Source organism: Arabidopsis thaliana, chromosome 3 (genome assembly GCF_000001735.4).
Source record: "Arabidopsis thaliana chromosome 3, partial sequence".
NCBI classification, from domain to species: Eukaryota; Viridiplantae; Streptophyta; class Magnoliopsida; order Brassicales; family Brassicaceae; genus Arabidopsis; species Arabidopsis thaliana.
Window position 1 is genome coordinate 14,577,292 of NC_003074.8, and position 27,493 is coordinate 14,604,784.

Genomic DNA, 27,493 nt, shown 5'->3' on the forward strand with positions numbered 1-27,493 from the left:
AAAACTCTCTTCAAAGTTCTATATTTCCAGGAGTTTCTTATGGCTAACAACCATATGCTTCACGAGTTGTCACATGCTCTTACAGGGTGGACATTATGTGTCTGTCTACTAAGGGTTTACAAAAAATTAGTGTATCCTAACTCCTATGAAATTTGTTGCATTCTTGTCGATGAGACGGTAATTTTATAAATCCTTAAATTAATAAAATAATTTTTATGATTTATGCAATGGAACTATCATTTTTGTTTTGCATTTATTAGGGTGATCAAATGGAAGCAACAATTGATCGTCGGTACGCTGCTGTATATCTGGAGTCGATGCAGGAAAAAGAGTTGAAAAGATTAACGACGTTCATTGTCAGAAAGATCATTTCACCGATTCGATCTACATCCAATCTATATGGAATATGGTTTATGGATAACACTGTCGTCACCCCAGATGAAACAAGAGAAACCGTCCTCTTTAAAAACTTAACATCTTTCGACTATATACTCGAGGACTCGGCCCCAACTAATATCTTGGTTGGTAAGTAATTTATTCATTTTTAGTGATAAATTATGGTGTGTGACATAGCAATATTTTTAGGAATCTCAAACATTTTATAAAAACCAAACTATATTTACTTATAAATTAATTGATGGTAATTATGCAGAATTGCTTGGGGCGATTGTAGATGTTGGGTGATAATAGGTTTTTAGTCAATTATCCTAAAACACCAATCATGTCGTTGTAGTATTTTAGGTTGTCAATCCAAAAGGGTGTGTTGCTAACAATCAAGATGTGATCAAAAGTCACTAAGTCAAGCCAAGCAATAACAGGTTTTAGTGTGTTTTAGCAGTCCTAAGTGAAGATGCAGAAAACAAAAAATCAAGCAGAAACAATAAAACACTCGACCAACACAGCTCGTTGCAAAGCACTGGGTGTGGTCGAGTGACCGGTCGAGTAAAAGGCAGTAAATGAAACAGAGATACTCGACTGCACAGTCTGTTGCCAGAAAACTGGGTGGTCGAGTATAACGTCGAGTAACAGGAGAAAATGCAAAAACTAAACAACAAGTAACACGATGCAGTAAACAACAGTAGAGTAATTGAGTAGTTTCGTTTCCTCAGTTTATAGGTGATTGACATGCTCAATAAATTATCCCTAGACAACAAGTTCGGTAACCAAATCTAAGTGCCAACGCAACAGAGACCCTGAAGTTAAACCAGTCCCAGACACAATCACCATTGACGAGAGCTTACCTAACAGGCATTACGAATCAACAGGTTAAGGCCAAAACGCTCCCTGCAACCAATACCTTGGTACAGAGCCACGAATCTCTGGAATTAGTGGTTCAGACATTTCATCGAACACCTTTTGGGCGTAGAAATGTCTGCGCTCAAATTCCAGTTGATCAAAAAGCAATAGGCATTAAGAACAACTAATCCAAACGGGATCTATAAATCAAACTCAAACTCCTAGCACACTGAGAATTCTAAACTACTCTAACCCATCCTCCGAAACCTATTCATTACTCATACATCATTGTAGAGAACATAAACATTGAATAGAATGAAAACATGATAACAACAAAATAATAGCAAGATGATAATAGGATGAACAACAGTAGACGAAATCAAAAGAAAAATGCTGAATACTGAATAGATTAAGAGAAATCCGGATTACAAAATGTCAAGAACACAGTGTCTATGGAATAAAAACTTAGAAAAACGAAAATTTAAAGAACATGTTACTTATAGCAAAATATTCTGAAACCCTAATACTCAAAACGACGCACTATTGGGACGCAGTAAGAACTATACTCGACCAGCTGGTCGAGTTAGTGGTTGAGTGATATATTGGAGTCTTCTTTTCTTTCTCGTGCTTGAGTGTCTGGTTGAGTGCGAAATGGAGATGATGCTGAAGCTAGCATCCGAGTATGTAGTCGAGTGATAGAGATGGTGGTACTCGGCTTGGTGGTAGAGTGATCGAGTGAAGGTGATGAAGGTACTCGACCATGTGGTCGAGTAGTGTGATCGAGTGAAGGTGATTTGGTGGACGTGATGATACTTGACCAGGGGGTCGAGTGATGTGATCGAGTGATTGTCTTGGCGGTACTCGACCAGTGGGTCGAGTGGTGTTGTGAAGTGATGAGGCCATCTACTCGACCAGGGGGTCGAGTAGTTTGTTAAAGTCGTGGAACCATCTACTCGACCAGGGGTTCGAGTGTTTTGCAGTGATCAGGTCCGCTTCTTCCAATTATCTCGCCAACAGCTCCAAATCACCTGAAAACAACACAAATATGCAACATGCATGTAAAACTATCATAAACATGCAAAGTGATGACAAATGATGAGAAATGATATAAAACAGTGATGATATGACGCTAAAGTGATGATAAATGGATGCTCAAAACAGGCAAAATGCACACTTATCAACTCCTCCAAACTTAGTCTTTGCTTGCCCTCAAGCAAACAATTAAGAACAAGCTGGAGGTGAGATTTGAAAGCGGGGACTCAGAGCCAAAGCACCAGATAACCCAGATGAAATCAATGTCCAAGTTGATAGTTCTAAGCTGCGATATGATCGAATTCTACTCAAAAACGTTAGCCATGCCTTGTTATTAATCAATCTGACTGTTATGCTCGACCTACACATGTTTTCAAATCTACCAATCCCTTTAACATTCATTAGTTCTGGAACGTGAATCAAGCAATGCATCATCAATGAACTCATTTGGCTAAGGTAAAGGTCAAGAGACAAAGATTGTCCCTTACAGAATAGGCTTCAATAACAGGGGATCTCTCAAAAAATGATTAAGCTTTAGTAGAATGCTAAAGGTAAGTCCAACGCTATGCATACAGAGATAAGATCCCATCTACGCTGAGTATATCAAATGAAGCTCTAATGGTAATCCCATCTCCAATCCCAATATAAGAACCTAACTCTACCCTTTGCATTCATGAATCTTTTAAGCCCTTTTTCTAATCATTCTTTTCTTTTCTCTTAACTCTAGGAGAAGCTTTCTCAACACTTTGATATATCTAGCGGATTTCGATTTCTTTAACAACTATGGTTCCTGATTTTGAAATTTTAAAACCGAGGGCTTTTGCCCTTCTTCAATAGCTAACAAGAACTCTTTCTTTTCTTTACAAATCCCAAAACCTTTGCTAGACTTTTTCCGCTTCTTTAGCTTACTTCACCTAGAGTCTTTTACCTTTTCTCATCAATGAATCAACCTTTTTTTTTTCTTTTAGACACATCCCAACCCAAAGTATAAGCGCCCACCTAGTCCTATCTAGTCCGGAAAATGCAAACTAGAACTACATGAGACACTATCTCTATCGTTACGAACCTAACACTTTCTACAAAGCTTAATTGGAATAAGACCTCACAGACACTCACAAGTGATATAGGGCTCGAAAGAAAGTCTAGGTTTGGGCTCGGGTTAACTGCTCTAATAAGGAGAGTCAGCTACTTGGATTAACAAGAGTGATCAAGATGAATAAGAAAATCCAAGTATTTTAGGGTATCCATGAGTTCAAATTTGATGCAAACATAATAATTAAAGATCAGATTCAAGTTCAAATTGATAGGGAATGGTCTCAAATCATGACAGTGTGGTCGAGTAGAGCAATCTAGGCATGATTCAGTTTTACTTCAATTTCATTGACTACGCAACAGACAACTAGCAACGAGGGCACTGAGTTTATCCGGTGAACCAAAATGCTTACAAGGCTATCTCATCATTATCCACTATGCATATGCAACAATCCTAAATGAAACACTCTATCTCGATCCTAAATGTACTGCAGAAGGTGCTGCTCTTGCTGCTAGATCGAGTGAGTGTGGTCCTCCTCTTTCTCCCAGATTCACGAGGCTCGAATGATGAATGCCTCATAGGGACATGCGGAATCTCCTGTTCACTAGGCTCAGGCCTGCGCCGACTTCGCTCAGGCGCGTCATATCTCCTCGAGGGCATGTCACGAGGGATCTGTCCCTGCGGAATAGCTGTAGTGGAAGAGGAGCAGCTTAGCTTATCCTTCAGAAACTTGATAGCTCTGAGGCACTTGGCGAGTAACTTATCATGTTTCTTGCACCACTTCTGCAGCTTGCTGTTTTTCCTATGAGCTTCGCTCAAACTCTTGCTCTCCCTTGCTGGAGGTACATGCTCACTGAAATGATACATGCTCGTGTCAAACTCCGCCTCATCTATTTCATCTGTCTTATCAACATCTTCTGTCGTATCTCCTTCGGTGTGACTGATCTCCTCAGTTGGCAGACTGCCCTCGAAATAAAGATCTTCAAGCGCAGGCTTGAAGTCAATGTTCCTTTCCTCGAGAACCCTAGTAGCGTCAATGTAGGGGAGAAGAATGTTGGCGATTCTGATCGATGAATGCTCGAACCTGTAGCGATGGAAGTCACCAACCATGTCATGCTCCAAGAACTCACATCGGCCCAAATGATCCAAATCCATCATTCTTGGTGCTAGCCCTGGTTCCTTGAGAGGTACTCCACAAGCTTCCACAATTGGCGTCACAACGCCACCTACGCATAGTGCTCCTGTTACTTTCTTCTTGCCGTTTATCAACGCCCACTTCCTGTATCCACACAGGTGGATCAATAGAGGCATTACTGGTGGTGCGTCGTTGAGATCGCCTCTCAAGACATTCTTTCCCTTTGTACGGCGGAGAATCCCTGTAAGTGCGGAATCTATCATTTCCATGTCCGTGTTAGACACGGTGCCTGCAGACTCCCTAGAATAAAAAACATTGGGAACCGAGCGCTGAAAGTAGCGAATCACAGGACTCTAGATTTGGTTGCTCTTGGACCGCGCAGAGTTTAGCGGTACATTGTTCCCAATAGTAGCCCACAAATCCTTAAGCTCTTCCCTGTCAAACTTGGGGTTGGTTCCCTTTTCACTAGGGAAACCAAACAGTTCTTCCCACTTCTTGATCGACAGCTCATAACGCTGTTCATCCACTGAGAACGTCAAGAACCCTAATCCCATGGTATCCAGCTTAAAGTCTGTGAGACCCTGATACATCTCTACTTGCAGTGTGGAAAGAAACTCGATTGTCTCCTCCTTATAGGCAGCGTAAGGGTAAGACATGAGTGTCTCCAGATGACACTTCTCGAACACATGTTGCACATCCTCCAGTAACCCCAGCTGGGCTAAAGTCTCATAACAGGGATACCTCGTTCCCCAGAAATCATTATGTTCGAAGAATCTGATATACTCCTCCATTGTAACCTCGTCAGGTTTGTTCAGCAGCATTGTCTCCTTGCGCCATGACTCTGGCTCATACTCAGTTTTGATGTCCTCATCAATTAACTCATATCTACTCGAAATCGCTCTCTTCCCTCTAGCGATTTCAGCTCTTCCTTGACTACGTTGAGCTGTGGAGCGTTCTATTTCTCCTCTAAAGCTCTCGTAAACGTGTTCTTCTCTCTCGGGTCTAGTGGACCAAGACTAGGCTTCATCTACATTATAATTAGGATCCATAGAGGATTCTCCACTATAGTTACTCATGATGAAACCTGAAAACAGATGAAACTCAAAGATAAACGTTAATACGTTAGTTCCAGCAAAAACAAAAACACAATCCAACAGTGTATACCGCTCGAGTAAACCGGTCGGTTTTGAATATTTTTTTTTTTTGGATTGTGAGTTGTTGGTCGAGTCTCTCCTTGGTGAACTTGAAGTGGAACGATCGAGTGAACTTGAGCGACAAGACTTCTTGCGGTCAAGTGTGGCGAATCGAGTGAGCTAAAAACCGGTTAGTGAGGAGAGATTTGATGGGGTCGAGTGAACTCTTTGGTGGAGTGATGTGACGTGACCGAGTGATTCTGCAAACAAACCGAAATGAGCAAGGATGAAACCTTCAAGTACTCGATCGCGTGGCAAATGTGAGTAGAGTTGTAGACGGTTCACTAGATTGTTTGGTGAGCTACTTCTTACACGCGATCGAGTAAGATGAGAGATGGTGAAGTGAGTTCAAGGTGATCTTGCACTGAATTGAGTGATTGATAAACAAGAACCGGTGTGGAGATGTTGAAGAAGTCGAGTGATTGATTCGGTGGTAGAGCTTCATTCTTCTTCTCTTTGATTTGGCAATCGAGTGAGCTTGAAAACTCGTGATGGTGAAACGAGACTTACGGTGGTCGAGTAAAGGAGGTGATGAAGATGGTGATGAGAGATCGAGTGATTGTGAGAGGCAAGAGAGGCGCGATCAAGTGTGGTTGCTGAATCGAGTGAAATTGTGATGAATGAGAGGTGGTGATGAGCTTTCGTGGAGATGGGAGCAGCGGCTTTGGAAGCGATGGAGAGATGAGATGGTGGTACTCGGCTTCATGGTAGAGTGATCGAGTGAAGGGGATGAAGGTACTCGACCATGTGGTTGAGTAGTGTGATCGAGTGAAGGTGATTTGGTGGACGTGATGATACTCGACCAGGAGGTCGAGTGATGTGATCAAATGATTGTCTTGGCGGTACTCGACCAGGGGGTCGAGTGGTGTTGTGAAGTGATGAGGCCATCTACTCGACCAGGGGGTCGAGTGGTTTGTTGAAGTCGTGGAATCATCTACTCGACCAGGGGGTCGAGTGTTTTGCAGTGATCAGGTCCCCTTCTTCAAATTAGCTCGCCAACAGCTCCAAATCACTTGAAAACAACACAAATATGCAACATGCATGTAAAACTATCATAAACATGCAAAGTGATGACAAATGATGACAAATGATATAAAAAAGTGATGATATGATGCTAAAGTGATGATAAATGTATGCTCAAAACAGGCAAAATGCCCACTTATCATTGGGAGTTTGAGAAATGATACTGGCAACGTTGAAGACGTTAATGGTTACACCCTTCTGTTCAAGATCATGGATCGCTAGAGAGTAAATTATTTTTATATTGTTTATATAAAATAGTCTGCATAAATTTGTATACAAGATTTTGATCATACTTATTGCTATAGCAAAGAAGTATTGTCGTGTGAGGCTTTTGGGCAGACAGCTACTGACTTTGAAAAAAAAAATCGATTGTATGGAAAGCCAAATATGATTGTTGCACTAGGGTGGTGGAAGGTTTTGAAGTCAAATTGGAGGGCAAATGGAGTGAAGATTGTGAGCCATGGATCTATATCAAAAGTGTTTTCTAATGCAGAGATTCGTGAAGTTGAAGTTGGTTATAGATTGATGGTTGATTCAGGAATTGTTTTTTTTAAATATTTTATGTAATAATTTTTGGTTAATTCATGATTTTTTTTTTTTTTATGTAATAATTTCTCGTTTAATGTTTAGCTTGAGATTTTAATAACTTATATTATATTCTTATTTTTATTTTGATTATCACAAAAATTTAGTTTATTTTAAATATTTTTAATTTTATATTCTTAATGTTTTGATTACCAATTCGTTATATCAATCTACATTCAAGATATTAATATCCGTATAAATCATAAACTTATATATACATTAAAAAATCATATAATACATATACCTAAATTGGTAAGATAATAATCATTTCTCAAAATTATAAGTTATTAAATAAAATGTCCATCACAACACATTCACATTAAGAACATATATAAACCTATTAAATTCAATAGTTTTCCTAAATAGTATAGACTATATTGTAAAATCCGTATGCACAACACACTATTGGGAAACCCTAAGCTAAAATATCTCATCACTAAACTCTAAATCATAAACCTTATATCCTAATAACTATACTCAAAACCCTAAACACTAAACCCTAAAACCCAAATCCTAAACCCTATTCTTAATATGTTGTTAGATATTTGTGAATGACATATTTTAATTAAATTCGTTATAACAAAAACAATTTCATGATATTTATGTCCGTATTAATCATAAAATTATATCTAAATTATAAAATAAAGAATATAGTAATCAGTCATCTAAATCATAAGTTATTAAATAAACTATCCATCACAACATAACCACATTAAGACAATACATAATTATCTCTTTAATTCACTAGTGTTTCTAAATAGTAAAGGCTATATTGTCAAATTCATATAAACATAGCCCTAAACCTAGACTCTAAGCCATATACCATACACACTATGCACTAAACCCTAATGGTAAACCCTAAACACTAAACCCTAAACCCTAAAGCTAAAACCATAACCCAAAACCCTATAACATTACCTTAAACATAATCCTAAACCTAGACTCTAAGCCATATATCATAAACACTATACCCTAAACATTATGCACTTAACCCTAACAGTAAACCCTAAACCCTAAACCTTAACCCCAAAACCCTATAACATTACCCTAAAACCTAAACCTAATCTCTAAACCCTAAACCACTAATGTCCTAAACTATAAACTCTAACGCTAAACACTAAAATCCAGACAATAATAATTATACCCTAAACACCAAGACCTAAACCCTAAACCCAAAACCCAAAACCCTAAACCCTAAAATATAATTCCTAAACAGTATTTCCCTAAACCCTAAACCCAAATAAATAAATAAACTATTAATACCTATCACTTAACCAATTACACATAATTAGCAACCCTATATCCTAAAACTTTAACCTAAACAATTAACCTTAACACACAGCATTAGCTTTATGTTATCCATCATAACAAAACCACGTGGTTTGAGAACCCAAAAAATACCTATAGGGCATATATTGTTGAACTATAAATATCAACGTGGTCATATATTTTGGCGGGATATTTCCCCCCAAAAATTTTAAAATCAAATTATAAATAAGTAAAGGTGCGATTAGGGATCATATGCTCCAAATACCTTAAAGATCTATACTATGGTCCCCAAAATAGTTTGTGAGAAAGGCACTTCATGCATCGTTCTGTTTCAACCAATAATCCCAATCGTTACATCTGTAGTAGAAGACAACAAACTCCTCGACGGATGGCCGAACAAACTTGTAGTCAAAATCTGGAATCAATCGTCGGGTTTAAAAAAAAGGTAAGAGTTGAGGCAATCTTTATAAAAGAGTAAAACATACATTTATAAAAAAATTAAAATCCGTTTTTCACATGTAGGGGCCTTCAACAAACTTCCACATGCCTGCAGGCATTCTTGCAAAAATTGTTAGCTATATAGCTGAAGGTGAGATTGGTGAGTTAAAGAATTGGATTATCTCCGGAAGGGAGGGAATGGTAGCTGTATCTTCACCAGATAGCCAGAAATCGGTAAGGTTGGACAAATCTAGAAATTTTGTATACTAGTCCAGCCTTGATAGTGTCTACAATCCTTTTTTTTGGAAATGTGTAAAGCAAAAAATCCTTATGCATTGTATGTTCGAAGCCTAGTTTCGGCTTTCCTATTTTTTGACATAGAAGAGGCAATTGAGATCGCCACATATACTAAAGAAGTCTACCCAGTGACCGAATTATTATACATTATGTTGAAGAGTTGTGCTGGAAGAGAGGACCGCGAAGTTTACTCAAAATTTAAAAAGAGATACAATTACGAAGAAGAAGAGGGATTTTGTGAAACGTTGAGGTTCCACATAAACACGTTGCCCCAAAGCGGTGTGGAACGTATAGTAAGACGTGGTGTTTCACTGGCAGCCCAATTTGTTGGGAATCACATCAGATTATGTTGTATATACTTCTACTTGTCTAGATATATTATGGAAATGACTTAATTTACTAATGATGAATGGTATGTACTTAGACATGTTGTAAAATTATTGTTTGGATTAGATCCAATTGTTCTCTTGTTCTCTAATCAAACGAAATGGTAATGATGTTTTTGTCTTAAATATAGTTTTATGTGATGGAAATAGGATCTGTTATAAGAATAGTTACCATTGTCACGTGGATAGATCTTAGCTTTGTTTTTGCTTCAACCCTTAAAAATTGGCAAATTTTGGTACATCTATATCTATCACACTTATCCATGGCAATACTACATAAGAACACAACTAATAATCCATTGGTTTATCCGGATTGTGTAAAATTCTTTATATTTGATGTAAAAAAAAAGAAGATAAATTGACCAAAGTTTGCTGTTTAACTTTGAGAGGGAAATTTACCGCCAAAACAGTAGAACATCAAGTGGTGGGAATTTAAAAAAAATAATCATCCACGTATAGCCTAATATATAGCAATGTTCATATGGAAGTATTTAAAGGTTCTGACGCAGTTTAGATATTGGTAACATATACCTAGGATATGAAAAATGAAGGTAACATCGTTGTCTTATCTCATTAATGATGATAAATTTAAAAGAATAATGAAGAATTTATAATATTTTACAAATCCACACTAACATATCCATGCTCCCTAAATATTTATAATTATATAAATGAATTATAAACCTAAGCGGGAAATTAGCCATCAATCCGAAAGTAGGTTAAAGATAGGATATTGGTTTAATGAATAAATATTATATCTCTCTTATATTAACCGTAGCATATACTTAGATTAACTAAAAATATTTCTCTTTTAATGGAAGACTCACAAGAGAACATAATTATGTGTGGTGTAGAAGAAAGTTGTGGAGAAAGCGAGGGTTCCAATGTTGTTATGAGGGTATTTAAAACCGTTTTTATGAATAAATCTATGGGTCTATTGATAGGATGATTTTTTAACATTTTCTGTTTTTATTTTTGAAGGTGATTTCAATGACAGAATTTCACATTCCTCCGCCGTTGATGGAGATCATCGTAAGCAAGGTTGGTGAAGATGTTGTTGATGCGTTGAAGAACTTCTTGCTGGCTGGGAGAGAGGGGAGAGATGCGGTTCTTTCAAAGAAAACATTAGCATCCGTACGAATTGACAAAAACCATCATTTCATGTGGTGGTCAATGCCTCATTCAAAATACTACACTTTCTTCAAAAAGTGTCTTGACGCGAATAATCTTTATGCGAAGTTTGTAGATAATCATAAAGGGCTGGCATATGAATCGACTATAGGATACTTTCAAATGAGATGCCGTTGGAAGGTGTGCCATGGTAAACGCAATGGTGGTTTGCTCGACTTGAATGAAATGAAAGTGTGCGTGGTGCAACCACCTTATCAACCGAACAGAGTTGGTAGGCCAAGGTGTCGTAGATGTAAGAAGGTTGGGCACATGTTGAGCACTTGTACAGAGTAATGGTTTGAGGATGAAGTCAGAATGTTGGGGAATAGTTCTTGAATGTTGTTTTTGGATTTCTACTAATGTAAGTCGGGTGAGAATTTTAAGCTTCTTTGATGGTATCTTTGTGTCATTTAGGTTTCAGTTTGCTATCATGTTTATGTTATGAACTGTTTGAATTCATGGGAGTTTATCCATATGATCTTGGATTTGTAATGCAACATTTAGAATTATTTTTAAAATTATGTTCAGAAATTTGGCTAAGAAATTTGCATGAGGTTTGAAAATTCAACATTATTGTATGTTTGCCTGAGGTTTGAAATTTAGCATATTCCCCTAAATTGAATGTTCTAACATTATTGTATGTAAAAGGTTTGAACCGATCAGATGCCATTAGGTAATTAGCTAAAAGGTTTGAACCGATTAGATGCCCTTAAGACACAATACTTATTAATTTAAACTAGTGAAAAGTGGATGCGTATATGTTGATTATCGTTTGTCCATTAAATATTTAGTTGTCTTAATTGGATACGTCTATGTGGATAACGATAATTACCGGCAAATAATAATATGTTAAGAAACAATACATATTAATTTAAACAAGAGATATGTGGATACGTCTATTTAAATATCGATAATTGTTTATGAATAAACGTGGACTTTATTATTGACCCCTATATATTTACTTAGTTAGAATTTTATGCAATAAACATCCTTATATCCAGAATAGTTTAATTATTAGTATTAGTCAATAAACTATTTAGATTTCTAAATATTTTTAATTTCATTAGAATGCATAATCAACAATATAAATAATATTATATAGTGAAAATATGCGATATGGATATTGAAACCACCGCCTGACCACATGGAGTTAAACCGAATTGTTGGAAATATTAAAAATAACGTTATGATGAATTTTGCAGGAAAAGATAATTTAGTCTATGCCTATAGCGTTAGAGTCGTGTGTAAGTTGGTATTGAGAACCGTTCCATACAGCGGCTTACACCAACTATTGACAAATCAATCAATCTACTGGCTAATTTAATTTTATTTCCCTCAAAACACATTAACCAATGTATACTCAATTATTAATTGACTTGATGCTGTTTACTCTTTATAATTAAATAAATTCGTATAATTTTTAGTTTTATATCAATTAATATCAATGTTAAACATATGACATTCGACGAAAACTACCCTATCTATATAATATAGGTAACCATGTGGTTACGATTATGTATTTATAGTGCAGAATAGTCTTAGAAACTTAGGTAAACTTAGTTAACATAGTGTAACGCTGAGTTTTAGGAGGATCATTCGTTCGTACAACAAAAAACATTACAACAAAGAGTTAAACAAGGGATTTAAACAAGAGACCCTTAAAACAACAACAAAACATAAATCCGATAAAAAGTCTTCACTAGGAGCAAAAGAAGACTCAGTGAACCTTTAGTATTCATTAGGCGACCACATGCAAAATCAATAGATACAATATAGAGAAGTCATTAATTAGAGTTCATATCACCAAGAATTATAGAAACCCCTAAAACTAGAAACTGGACCTTCCAATTAGCAGTAATCTAGAAAATCAATTTTCCACTATAATTCTTGACACCCATGATTTCATTAAAATTTTCACTATAATTCTTTCCCTATCTTCAAGCAGACTTCTGTTTGAAACCTAACAGAAGAGACATCTCGCAAGCTCAGCAACTTAACACATAAATAAAGCATTTTGGTTTCAAATTACGACAAGAAACTTCACATTCAAGGTTTGCAGTAATCAAAACCAATTATCTAACTTAAATTCATGACAGCAGTGCATGCCTTCATTTCGTATACTAATTAACATAAGTGATTCATACGTGTAAATTTAAGATGAGTTCTTACCATTTTGATTTCTTCAATTGATGGTTCAGGGTATTAAGTTGAAACTGCACCATACCTCACGATTTTAACCTTGTTTTTGCGCCCACCAACCAGTTCAGACTCCCTAACCACCCTCCACCAAGCCAGTGCCACAACAATTTTTGGATGACCAAAGCCCCGGTAACAAGTATCAAATTCTAATGCCTTTCTCCCAGTGGCCTCACAGTCTAGAATCTCTTTGCTGGTGTAGGGAAAAATTTAACAATGTTAAACACACCAAATTATCCTATTTTATTTTATCTTAGACGAAAAACTTACTATATGTCCATTAATTTAAAAGGAACGACCATCTCCTCAACGCCGACGTCGGGATCACCAGAATGAGAAAGAATTCCAACTTCAATAACAGCACCCAAGAGATCTGTACATTCATGGTAAGTTTAGAACAACATAAGGCATATATGTACCCTCAAATATGTTGTCTCTAAGAATTAATTGAAAAACCCTAATGGTAACAAAGACTTACCGACTAACTGGTCGTTCTCGAATGTACCCTCCAATATGTTGTCGAAAGAAGTAAAATTGTTGAACTTGATAGGGGTGTTCGGATCACCCGATGTTACAACCGTTTTGTCCATCAAATTGATACCATACTCGGCACTCGTAGTCTTGACTGGATCAGAATTAGGTATCACCTTGAAGTTAGTTAACCCGATCCACTTATTTTCAAAGATCTTGTCGAAGTAAAAGGCAGAAAAGCGTCGGTGGATTGTAACCTCTATCCCCGTCCCCTATTCAGAATATTAAAAATTATTAATATCAGGTACATGCAAAAAACAAAACAAAAGGTAGCTTACTGTTTGATCAGCTACGATAACTCTAAGTTCGAACAAATCGCCTCTTTGGTATATTCAAGACAATCACTCGTACAGTCCAGCCGGTGATTTGAGGGGAGAGCTCGTTGAGTAGATGGTAGTTGACCATTTTTTTTCGTTTGAGTGAATTTATGGTCACCTAATGGGTTAAGCAACTTCCTTAAATAACATCCCCCATAACCAACTTCCTTAAATAGCATCCCCCATAATCAATCGTTTGCAATAACAACTGGTTAGTAATAATTATACGAATTAACCCGATATCGTTTAGGTATCATGACATAATGGACATGTAAATTATTTTTTTTAACTTGCTTAAATAAGTTTTATACTTGTATCCATAATAACAAATCCACAAACTTGGGGTTATTGCCATTCAATAAATCACTATATATGTGAATCCATAAGATGTCAAACATCTGAAGATCCACGTGGATTACAACAATTTTATTTGACTTGCTTAAAATAGTAGAATATTTCTTCGAAAATATTTGAACCGAGAAGATGGAGAACTCTCATTCGGAAGCGAGGGAAAATTGTCGCCAAAACACCAAAAAATATCAACTTGTTTTAACTTGCTTAAATAAGTTTTTATACTTGTATTCATAGTAACAAATATACAAACAAGAGTTTATGACAAACAATAATTCACTATTTATGTGAATCCATGACATGTCAAACATTTAAATATCCATGTGGATTACAACAATTTATTGGAAATGCTTAAAATAGTAAAATCTTCCATCGAAAATATTTGAACCGAGAAGATGGGAAACTCTAATTCGGATGCGAGGGAAAATTGCCGCCAAAACACAAGAAATATCAACTTGTTGTCGGAAGCAAATATCCACGCGGATTGTATTTTTTTAATGAATAACTAGACTGATGTAAGATTTTTTAAATATATATTATACAAAAAAAATAAAAACCAACGAGAGATTTAGCAATATTATACATTGACCCAACTAGTTTTAAACCACATAATCGATGTTTAAGTTATTGGTTTAATAAATTCTATAAATAGAACAAAACCTTAAAACCACCTTATAAAAAGATCAATCGTTTAATTGAAGATAAGGTGTGCGATTTACAGGAAAGCAAGAGTTCAAATTCCTTTGAGGTAGTTGAATATTTGTTTATAATAATGTTAATTTATATATTGATTGTGAATAAATTTCTTCATTTAATATGTAGGAGATTCCAATGATGGATATACACATTCCTCAGCCGTTAATGGAGATCATCGTTAGTAAGGTTGCTGAAGATGGTGTTGATGCTTTGAAAGAACTGGTTGCTAGCCGGGAGAGAGGGAAAAGATGCTGTTATGTCGAAGAAAACCCTAGCCTCTGTTCGCATTAACATGGACAATCATTTTATGTGGTGGTCAATGCCTCATTTTAAGTACTACAGTTTCTTTCAAAAGTGTTTTGCCGGAAATAATCCGTATGCGAAGTTTTATTTAATCATTTAGTCTCATTTTCGTTAAAGAAAATTATTTTGTTTGTTATTCATATAAGTAAATCTATAATCTCCAATCCATGAATTCTTATCCATATAATGGTTATTTTACAATAGATTGCAATGTACCCTTTTTATTTAATAATTTTGTATCATTTAAGATAATAAAAATTGTTTGGTTTGTTATCCATATAAATATAAAATTAAAATGTGGAAAAAATTGTTTAGTTAGAGATGATATCTTGGACGGAGTGATTCAAGCCTGCCCACATGAATAAAAGCTTAATAGTGGAGTTTTCCACAAATTAGCATCAGAAAAACAGACTTATTGACAATGGGTCCCTTGATGTGTAGCTTCAAATCCAGCAATATCCAACAAATAAATAAATGTAAAGGGTGTCAGTAAGAAGTGATAACCTGATGTATTAGGTCTAAAAAGTAGGAATAGATTATAGGTATATGAAATAAATATTTAAATAATTATGTACTAGTTAACAAATACAGAGAAATCTATATACTATTTTTTTATTTTTGTTTTAAGAAGAAGACATAAAAAGTGAAATTTGGCTTGAATTATCTACTGCAAGTGGATTACATGTCATGTTCACTAAAATATGTAACTCCGAAAATTACCTAATCCTACCCGTTAGGACGAATAGATTAAAACGATGATACATAATTGAATCCAAATGGTTAAGAAATGATGGATTGTCGAATTATGTCTTGATAAATATATTAACAGAAATTACAATAATTTTGAAAATAAAACGATTCAAAAAATAAAGAGCAAAAATATAACGAGAATATTTTTCATAGATCTAAGCTGCGATATCAGGTCTTCAATGTCTTTCCAAAGAACGAAATCTAGGTCCCGCGTCTCCTGTGACAAAGAGGTAATCATGGAATCACAAATATTTAGTCTTTTTTGCAATTTAAGTGTAGAACCCTCGATGTTATCCACTTTTTCTCTCAACTCTCGGATCTTTTCAAGGATACATGTATTCGTCCATTTGAACAAATGGTTCCTATTTTCTTGTATTATCGATCGTTATTTCGGATATCAAGTAGTAGAAAACGAATGATAAATTAGTTGATTTACTTACAGGAGATCCTAGGGGACATGCATAAAACAAACGACCAGGGTTCCTTGGAGTAGCTGAGGATTTCATCACTACTTCCTCGCCACAAGGGCATAAAATCGGGATACCTCCAATTCGATCTACCATGTTCTAGTGGAATGGTGAATGTTGTACGAGGAAAACTAAGCTTGTTTCTATAGGAAACCCTAGAAATTTGGGTTTTATCACCATCTGTTAATTACCTCGTTCTGATAAAACTGAAAATGATTAAAATATAATATAAAATGAATAAAAATAAAGTAAAATAATTGTTTCTAGGAATACAAAGTCACTAGTACCAAATCCATGAATATTGAAGTAGTCCATGAATACAAATCCACAAATGACTGACATAATACAAACCGTAGAAAATGACTGTCTGTCGTTATTGAATAAGAGCTTGACACAAAGCAAATTTCCAACAAACTGAAAATTAAGGTAACACAAAGCACGGATCTTAAAAATATAAGTGGGGTCAAAGCACTCGGGGCAAAAATCCAAACTCCCAAAATGTACTAAATGACAATCTGGGATAGAGTTCAAACTCCTGTACCCCCGGTATAGTTGTTGTCTTGTTGGAGCCATGTCTTGTATCTGAGTCATGACCTGCTCGGCGCAATAAACAGCTTCTTGGAAATTATTAAACATCTCCAAATACTTTTTTTTAGTATTATTCTACCATCCTCTGGATTAGCGCAAACAACATAAAAAATACCAAAAGCAAAATAAGAATGTAAGTTATGAACTGCAGCTTCGCCAAGCATATTCAGAGCTTGAACAGAGGGACTAACTAGAGCAGCTAGTCGTAACCCTTCGATGTATTTGGCCGTGTTGTTGCCAGACTGTAAACACCTAAGCAAAAATGGGCGGTAGGGCGACCCTTCGATGCATAAAGAGGAGACCGTAATAAACTCATCAAGACCAACCTCCTTTAAAACTTCATCAGAAAATACAATAGCTAACCATTCAGGTCCAGCAGCGATGAATGGACCTAGATTACGAAAACTCGATATCCCAATTCGACGAACTATGTCTGAAACCAAAGGAAAAAGAATGTAAGAAGACATGTCGGAGGAACTATGTCTGAAGCTGTCAAACAACCGAAATGTCTAGAACAAATATTATATCTTAATGAAGAGTTACTTATATGGAAAGCTGATTAGCTGGTGGGCGATTGGTAAAGTGGTGCGACAAGTTTTTGAAACAGATCTATAGCGTACTGACCCCTGAATTCATTGACAATTTCATCTGTGATAAGAGCCATTTTCTCTGCATTTCCACCAGTTGCATAAATTTTTATGAGCGTCATTGAGATCGGTCCACAGTCCCCAGACCGCTCGTTGACATAGATCCCTTTCATTCATGACCAACTGAAAGGAGCCAATTTATGAACTTGAGACAGACGAGGCTGACATAATTTATTAATTAAATACGGGATTTGGACCACAATAGGTGCCATGAACTCATCGACTTGTCGATCATCGTTTAGCTGGTAGTTTGTATCAAGTATGTCGACACACCAGTTCCCTAAGTTGATTGCCAGCCTTACCCAATGCTGGTTTTTCAAAATCATTTGCATCAGGATGAGATCAATTTCTTCAAATCAATCTGATAGAGAACCAGGAATCATCCGCTTGAACTGGTTAAACCATTGAACGCGCAACTTATTTTTGCGGCTTGAAAGGAACGGTATTTCCCTTGTAGGTAATTGCCCAACCACGGTTTAAGAATAACAGCGCGTTCTTTAGAGAGTGTCAATCTGTGCCTTTCATTAAGGAAATTTCCTAGTACCTCCATGTGTTGCAAGTTGTTTAGAATGAATCATGTAATTAGCATATTGATCCACATGAACTAAAATGAATTAATAGAGGGTTTGTTTTACCATGGTATCAACCCAATTGGTCGGTTGTGCAAGCTGGAGTAGGAATCTATGGGTTATCACAATATCACATTTTCAGCCAAGGTCAAGTCTTGAATCTTAATCTCCTTGATAAGATAGAAGAGGTATAACATTAGCATATGAGTAACTTCTATTCTAAGAAACTTAAAGTAATAATAAAAATCCTTTAGGGAGGAAAACCTCGGTAACATCATTAGAAGATGGTTTCGTTGCGATATCGAAAACAGCAAAAGGTCGAGGAGAAGGCAGATGCTATAGTAATATAAAAATGTAGTTAGGTATATAATAGTTAAATATTTTTGACTAGAAATAGATATTCAAAAATCTACCTCGTCTCTAGATTTTGACTCAGTGTCATAGATGGGTTGATCAGAGCGAGGGAGCTCGGTGCTATTAGCAGATATAAACTTGGGTAATATAATTGATGGAGTTTCATCCTGAAAAAGAACCATATGAGAATATATGACCAATGTTTTGGACACAAAATGTGAAAGAACTTAATAAACAATTACTCGATAGTTTTGTGGGGAATCAACTGAATCCTTGCAGGTCTCCATGGATATCTCATCTTGTGTAGTATAGAGAAGTTAAAGTAAATTATTGACTAATATCTACGAATGTATGAGCGGTAGATCACCATAACCACCAAGCCACTCCTTTTTGGTGAAATTATGGCATTTGCTTATCTGTTCAATCAAATAAAGAACCTTCTTGTCTCTCACTTCATCATCCCACTCTCCCCAACGATCCTCATTGGTGTTTACAAACAGCATCGGGGTAACAGTCAACTGAAGAAACAGACTCAGAAAATGAGACCAAATCAAAAAAGAAATGAGAGCACATGAAAGAAAAAGATACCACAACAATGTTTACAATTACTTACATTAGGAACACGTTCAAGGAGATGAACATCGTTGATAGTAAGATTGTTCTTCGGAATCCCAATTGAATGCCATTCCAAAAAGGTTCTCTCATCTGCAGAACCAGGAATCTTGTCCAGTAGAGCAGAAATGTTCCTATAAGCAAGAAGTTGCAAGGCTAAAGGAAAGCCATAAATAGCTATATTATGTTGTTGCATCTGATTTGTGTATTGTTGGATGGGATCTTCTAGCTTGAATCCAGGACGTGACCTTTTTCTCTTTGAATCAGCCATTGACGGTTTGTTTCTAACAGGCCTCATGATTTGAATAATCTTCAAAAGTGATTCTCTCCCCCATGGGAAAGCAAGGAATGAGTCAATGTCCTCTAACATCTTGACATACTTGAAAGTTGGACGATGAGTCTGGTTATTAGCAATAAGGACTCCATCAACAATCAAAAGAAGAGCTAGGGGAGTTTTAAAGGGTCATCAATCCCTTTTAAAGTTTGGAACTTAGAAGAAACATCGACCAGTATTGCATTCTTATCTTTCCCTATCAAAACATCCCAGTATCATTCGTCCTATTGACACGTTTATGGAAGAAGTCAGGTTCATACTCCTCCAGAAATTCACCACACGACAAACCAGTTATAGAACCAAACTCAACTAAAGAGAATCTAAGTGGTTGTCCACCAAAAATAGTCCACATTTCGTATTTATGTTTTGTAACCAACTGTCTACATAACAAAGCATGAACTATTTTGCAAGAGATTGGACATTCGCTAACCCTTAAACTAAACAGAGACCCAAAACAAGAGTCTAAGATGGTTTCCATTTCCTTGGTACCTTTCAAAACGTCACATATGATAGTGAGAATGTCGGGTCTGGAGTAGATATTGCGACGAGCATCAAGGTAACGGTCGGTTTCAAAAAGCCTTGGAGGGAGACGAGTGTTGAAGTCATTTATATCATCTTCCACTACGCCTGCAATCAAAGGGACAATTTGTGAAGAGAAAATTACCAATCTGGAATTGAGATTTTAGAACAACAATGGATAAAAGAGAAAATTACCTAACTGGTAAAGACATTTTAGAACAACAATGGATAAAACGAGAAGATAACTATAATTGGTAGTAGAACAAAGAAAAACATAGACGATTACCTATCATCTTTTTTGAACGGAGTGAAAAGTAATAACGAGGGATTTTAATGTCGGGAGATTAATTACGGATTGCAAACTAGGAAGAGGAATCTGATTTACTGGGCGAGGAATTACAGATTGTGAACCCAAGATACGGAGGTTAATTTCAACACAGTTGCCAGAATAATTTCACACTTAGGTCAAACTGATGAACAATTCGTCGGGTCGTTTTACTTTACGAAGACTGTTAAAAATATTATTTAATTCCTCAACCATAGGATAGTAACTATGGTTAACTAAGATTTGAGGGATTTCTGGTAAAAAAACTTAGAAAAGTGCCTACTCCCTTCCAAGTGCTTCATTGAACACCTTCACAACTTGAATACTAACAGCACTTGGTCCTAGAGGTATATTGTTAACCTTCTCTTTGGAGTTAGATGAGCACACAACACCTTCAGCAATAACCTCATCGTCTTCATTAGTCCAATCATATATTTTGCATCTTCGAGTTTCACCTTCCTTGGTTTGCTAAAATGTGAGAAGCTAATGATTAAAGATATATCATGGACCCTTATACAAAAGCACTTTAAGAAGCGGCTGGACCCTTATACAAATGTAAGAAGCTAATGATTGGAAAACTTTACCATGGATACATCTTCAGAAGCGGCTGGACCCTTATACAAAAGCACTTTGTCTATTGACCAAGGTATTTTGCATCCCACAGCTTCTTCAAGATATAATACATCTGTTGTAGGCCTCCAGAGAGAAGCTTCTGAGCTTAGTGCAGACTTAACAAGGACAACCATTGCATTAGGACCAATTGGTATACGACTAATTTTGTACATCGGTTCAGCAGAACAGAATTCTCCTTCACCTACAACTACATCTCCTGAATGAATCCAATCCAATATTTGTACTCTAACTCCTTCTTTGAGTCCACCAAAACTCTCAAATGTTTCAGTATCATTGTTACTTTTCTGAGATAAGGAACAAGAATTATTAAAACCAATCCAATTGACCATTCCAGATGTTTCAGTATCATCATTCCCTTTAACTGAGATAAGGAACAAGGGCAGATTACCTTTTTTCCAGCTAAGTCTCGGACCATTCTTTAACTCCTGAATCTCACTTTGCATTTCTGCCATCTTTGCGTCTCTAGCTTGCAGAAATGCTAACTTAGTAGCCGTAATCCCTCTACCAAACCCCCTTACTCGTCCAGGTTTGTCTTTTCCCAAAATCTTGCTCACAGCATCTTCCCTTATGTTTTCAGAAGCTGATGTAGAGTCCATTTGACTATCAAGTGATTGTATTTGTTCCTGATCATACAAACATTTAAACCAAAAAAAACTAATTGATCATAATCCATTACTTATACACAGGCCATAACAAGTTCCAGAATTCTCACCATAGTCTCAGCAAATTGAGGCTTCACAGGTCTACCATCAGCATGAGTGTGTCCCGCAATCCATACCTTTCTCCTAGTCACCTTACTTGGGTCTGTACACTTTTTTTTCTATATAAAGTACATATATATCTTAGTACCAATTTGTTCTAACAAGAATACAATATATATATATATATATAAATTCAATTTGTCATTGTATAATTTTCAAAATCAACAGCCTACCAAGCTGTGCTTGAGGACCCAACCGTAGTCGTGGTGAAACGTTAAAATAAAGTTGTGGCAAGTAAAATAGAGTTTGAACAGTAAATCAAGGTTGTGGGAAAGATTAACCAACATTGAATTTTGTACCGCTAACTCAGTCATTACTATTCGAAAGACGAGGAGCTATTGGTCTACAAGTACAGGCATGGTGAGTCATAAACTATCTTGTTGGTAATGTAAACCTTTTGAGTCACGAAAAAGATTCTTCCTTTTTGTATTTTCCGAACAGGGGACAGAGAAGTTGACTAGGAAACGCGGATGAAGATCGTGACTAGGACACATCTTTAGTCACTCTCTTCAACCTCCTAACTCATACACTGCGAACTATTGGATCCTATGCTCCTGCAATGCTTGAGACAGTTGGGCACAAGGCAAGTAATTGTCAAATTGAAGGTATTTGTGACCCGACTTGCCTTATACAAGTAAGTAGATTTTTGGCTTCTTACTTGCCTTGTCAAAACGAGTACTTGTTTTGACAAGTACTTGTCTAAAATATGATTACTTACAAGTTATTTGACCCGCCTTGTTACTTGACAAAATTAAATACTTCTACTTGAACCTAAAATATTTAGAATAAAAAAACCTATTTCATACAAAATATTTAAGATTAATGAGTTTTGTTACAAGAAATTTTGGATTTTTAGTTTTTTATGGGCCAAATCAAAATTATAAATCTATTATAATAATTTAAGCATTAGTATTTATTAAGAGATATTTGCCCTCTGAGGCACTTTTTCAAAACAATTTACGTGATACAACACTTTAAAAAAACAAGGCACTTTGTCCAATCAAAGTTACCATTATACCCTAAAACTGTTTTTTATCTATAAATCAAACCAAATCCGTATTCCCTAAACAAAATTTGGTTTACGTACACGGCGACTTTACAGTTACCATCAAAGTTTATTTTCATAATTCTATAAAAAATCTAAATCTAATAAAAAATCCTAAATTACAGTTTCTCGACTCCGGATCTTTATTCTAAAAACGCCTTCTTCCTCGTTCTCCACTCTCACCAACAACTTTTGATTTCAGATCTAAACGATGCAAAGCTCCGCCGTATTTTCCCTCTCTCCGTCGATCCCTCTCCTACAACAACGGCGACTCTCTCTCCGCCACCATCCTATAACCGCCGCTTCTTCAAGCGATCTAAACATGTCTCCAAATGTTCCTGTCTGGACTAAGTTGCTATTTGATTCTTGTTTCTAACGGCATGTTAAGGATAGTCTATATTAGTCATCGCTTTTGTTTGATTTGTGTAAGCATAATTTGTTTATTAACCTTTTTTAGAAACCTACTCCATAGGTACTCAGTGCTATTGTACCAATTGTTGGTGGAGTTGCACTTGCTTCAATTTCGGAGGTCTCATTCAACTGGTTAGTTTGTTGAGTAGTATTGTGACATTTAAGTCGGTGGTTATCTATTCTTCTGATAACTCTCAGATATTTACTATGATTACTTGTTTTGTGGTAGGGCTAGATTTTCGAGTGCAATGGCATCAAACTTGACTAACCAATCACCAAACAATTACATATTCGAGTTTTAGTTTTGGAGTTTGATTTACTTTTGTTGTGAAATGTTGCAAACGTTTGGGTTACTTTTGTCGTAAACTCTTTGATTTCTTCTTATCTCGATTTCTGTTTCATTGTCGAGAGTCTATATAAAACAAAAATTATTATATGTTATTGGATGTTAAAGTCGCTTAATCTTATAGCTTTGAACGATTAAGCCAGACTTTGATTTTGCTAGTGGAGAGTACTAGCGTCAATTTAGACACATATATTGTTTGATTGGGATACATTTATCTCTTTAGTTTTGATACAAAAAGCTTACAAGTGTTTGGAGATCTTTTTCATAATTCTGTGATAAAGTTCAAGAACTATTTGCCCCATTTGTTTGAAATTCAGTACTTGAGGTCATCTATTGGAAAGAAGATGAACACATGGACTGTAACGTTTGGACTATAACATTTGGACAATAATTAATGGACAACCATACCTTTTGTTTGCATGAATTATAGATTAAGTAGACGGTTTTTGTAAGATTTTGAAGATCTGGCCAAATTGTTGATTATTGGTCGTATATACGTCGAAGATATGGAACCATTTTTCAAATTTATTCATTTATCACTCCATGTTTTGCAAATTATAAAAATTTAATAGAAACCAACTTATTGATTATTGGTTTTATATAGGTACATGAAACCATTTTTCAAATCTGTTTATTTGTCACTCCATTTTTGCGAGTTTTAAAATCTTTAGAAAAGCCATGTAATTTTCATTTAGATACTTCTTAAGAAAGAATGACTAATACTATATAATGATGGAAGTGTCCATACACAAATGAATAAATGGTCAAAGAAAAATGAACGATGTACGATGTATTTTGAATTGGCAATTATCATTCATGTATAAACTTGTGTATTGAAATGATATACTACCTGGTGAATCATTAAATATGGACTAGACCGCTTGGACAATCATTAATGGACACCTATGTCTTTGATCTACTATCAATGTGTTTTATCGCTCTGTAAAATTATCATTTTTTTATGGTTATGATATACTATATGGTTTAGAGTTTTGTTTTACGGTTTCAAATTTAGTGGATAAGGATTAGGGGTTCATCTAGTTTTACATTTATTTGAATCATCAAGACTTGTTGCAGGCTTTGGACACCATCATCACCACAATGGATTAAGAGATATAAACACTTTCAGATTATCCATTAAGATTCAACCATAAACACTTGTCCATTTGACCATAAGCATTTGTTCATAGAAAACAAAAGAAAGTTACCAAAACACATGAAAAAATGATACAATATTCTGTTAACATAAGCAGATTTAAGTAGACCATTACTCTTATTTTTTAAAACAAGATAAGCTAATTAAACAATCATTACCTTATCTTTTAAAGCTAATTTTTAATGAGAAGAGACATGTAGAGTAAAAAAACAAAACAGAGTTGTGTGGTAATGATATTGGCAGCCATGTAACTAATGTGAAGTTTATAACACTAATGTGAAATTATGAACACAGAGTTTAGCATTTGATATATAAAAAGAGTTTAGGCTACACACCTAGATAAAGAACTGGTTAATCCCAAGAGAGTTGGAGTAACAGTAATATCAGAATTGTTGATCATCACTTCCTCTTTCAAAGCAATATTTGTGAGTCTCATCCATCATTTTCTTGCATAGGAACGACAAAGCTAAAACAACAAAACTCCAAAACCCAACAACAATCTCTTACAAGTATAATATATATAACACTATGAAATTGACTGTCATCTACAAAGTCTAATTCTCTTAGTTTAGATGTCCAACAAAGCATCAATTTACCAAGATAGAATCACCCTCGTTGATTTTCTTCCACCAATCTCTTTCGCCTTCTTAATCACATTCTATGTCTTGTACCTTCCTACGAATTCCAAAACCACTGTTTCCCATCTCCCAAGCTTACTAGTTAGATGCTTAAGAAACTGCTTCTTCAAATATTGATATCTTGCGCAAGTCCAATTTTTAGTTTCATTCACATATCCACTTTCCTTAGACTGTAATCACCACTTTTTCGAAATTTCCGTCACCTTCGGTGTGTCACCGGAGAAGCATTTTACGGCAGATCATCGCCGCTTTATATCGTTTATTCACCGATTTCCTCCTGGATTTGCGTTCGTTATCCATCGATGACTCATCGTGAATCTGCACTGGATCTAAGATCTGACCATAACTGACGTGAATCTTACTTCAGGTGAGCAACTAGGACCGACGAGGAAGAGAGAGAAGGCCATTAGAAGAACAAACTCGTCATCAATTTGTCGTCATCAACGACTCCGTGCTCATTAGATCTCGATAATGCAAAGGCAAGGGAAAAAGAAAATGAAAAATTGAGAACGTTAATAGGAGAATTTGATTAGTATAGTGAGAATTAACACCTTCTTGGCTCTCGCCATTGTTGTGTTGGAGAGAGAAAGAAATTGCTCTTTGTAGAGAGCGACTATTCTTAGATCTGATAACTTCATCTTAATTATAGTAGATTTTAATCCAACAATCGATATTAAACCCCATATAACTTAATTGGTTTGTTTTCAAGTGTTCGGTTAAAGACAATTTGATAACTGACTTTTGGTTAGCGTTTCTTTCATCCCAGGGGTATAAAAGTCTAAAAAACACACAAACAACACAAAAAGAGCCCTCTCCTTATAAAGTGCCTCAAACGTAAAAACTTTCTTTAAAAGTGTCTCATTATGCTACATTCCCATTTATTAATAAGTATACAATGCTCAACAATTAACGAGGTAAGTAATAGAAAAAAATTATATTCAGACCTAATTGTTAGTAATCCCACAAGTTACATGTACAAATAACGAGTAACAGAGCAAGTAACGGGGCAAGTATCTAAACGAAACAAGTAACGAGGCAAATATCAAAAAATATGATGATACTTAATACTTGGCTTGGACTTACAAGTAATAAAATAAACCGACTTGTTACTTAACTTGCTTATGACGGGTACTTGAATTTTCAAGCCGAGTACGAGCCGAGTGACGAGTAATTGCCAAATAGCAATACTTGTGCCCAGGCCTAATGGAGAGTAAGTCAAATATCAGATGTTTATAGCTTTGGTTTGGTGATTCTCGAAATGCTAACCGGAAAGACACCTTAACTCAGCCAGGTCTTGAGGATCAGCGTGTGGTCATTGATCTTCTAAGATGGGTTTGGTCTGTTGTGAGGGGAAAGTGGACTGTAGAGGTTATTAATGTCGAGCTCTTAAAGTTTCAGAACATAGAAGAGGTCCAAGAGGAGATGGTTCAGATGCTTCAGCTAGCGTTCGCTTGTCTCGCAAGGATCCAGAGTGGAGGCCAAAGATGGAAGAGGTTGCAAGGATTATTGAAGATGTGAGATGTGATCAGTCGCAGCAAAACAGGACATCCCCATGAGCTGCTTCGGATGTCTCTGAATGATTTTTCATTCCGACCAAAACTTTCTTTGATCAATTCTAGTTCTACTTGTCTTATTGAATCGTAGTTTCGTGCGTCTAATAAAATTCTCTTTGAATTTGTGTTAATAATAATTTCGCGACCTGCTGAAAAAAAAAATAAAAAATAAAAAAAAATAATAATAATTTCGCGACCTGTGTATTTATTTATCTTTCATCTCCGCAACCAAAATTTAAAAATTGAAATGAGGTCGACATGAATAATGAAAAATTATAACCACTGCTTGCATTTTCATCACAAAAACAAAAAAAATCATAACCCTAACTATTGTTTGGTTTGTTTCTTTCCTCGAGCATGCTTTGTACCTTTTGCCAAAGATTTGGTGTTCGTTAAATCCTATTCGACCATGAGCTGTAAAGGTCAGAATATTTGGTGCATCAACACGGTAGTAATTTTTTCGTAAAATTAGCTAGGTTTTTATTTTATTTTGTGACACGTGATTTCTCATCTAATCCTAATAATAAAATATGTTCTTCTCAATTCACGTGTTTGTATTTTTGTTTCCGGTACCGGATTTGTTTCCTTAGTGTT

The 27,493-nt window shown here is 35.8% G+C and overlaps 6 pseudogenes across 6 annotated transcripts; 3 read left to right on the top strand and 3 right to left on the bottom strand.

The window, feature by feature from the left end:
- Positions 1–39: 39 nt before the first annotated feature.
- On the top strand, positions 40–533 carry AT3G42440 (annotated as a pseudogene; the record flags this gene model as incomplete). The annotated part of the gene is made up of 2 exons: positions 40–177; positions 261–533.
- Positions 534–3,754: 3,221 nt separating this feature from the next.
- On the bottom strand, positions 3,755–6,074 carry AT3G42445 (annotated as a pseudogene; the record flags this gene model as incomplete). The annotated part of the gene is made up of 1 exon: positions 3,755–6,074.
- Positions 6,075–8,822: 2,748 nt separating this feature from the next.
- Positions 8,823–11,091, top strand: AT3G42450 (annotated as a pseudogene; the record flags this gene model as incomplete). Its single annotated transcript has 3 exons — positions 8,823–8,951; positions 9,029–9,178; positions 10,609–11,091.
- A 1,908-nt stretch (positions 11,092–12,999) lies between these two features.
- Positions 13,000–13,929, bottom strand: AT3G42460 (annotated as a pseudogene; the record flags this gene model as incomplete). Its single annotated transcript has 4 exons — positions 13,000–13,186; positions 13,264–13,366; positions 13,472–13,736; positions 13,876–13,929.
- Positions 13,930–16,871: 2,942 nt separating this feature from the next.
- AT3G42470 lies at positions 16,872–22,064 on the bottom strand (annotated as a pseudogene; the record flags this gene model as incomplete). The annotated part of the gene is made up of 1 exon: positions 16,872–22,064.
- AT3G42466 lies at positions 21,906–26,926 on the top strand (annotated as a pseudogene). The gene is made up of 2 exons: positions 21,906–22,321; positions 26,554–26,926.
- The last annotated feature ends 567 nt before the right edge of the window (positions 26,927–27,493 follow it).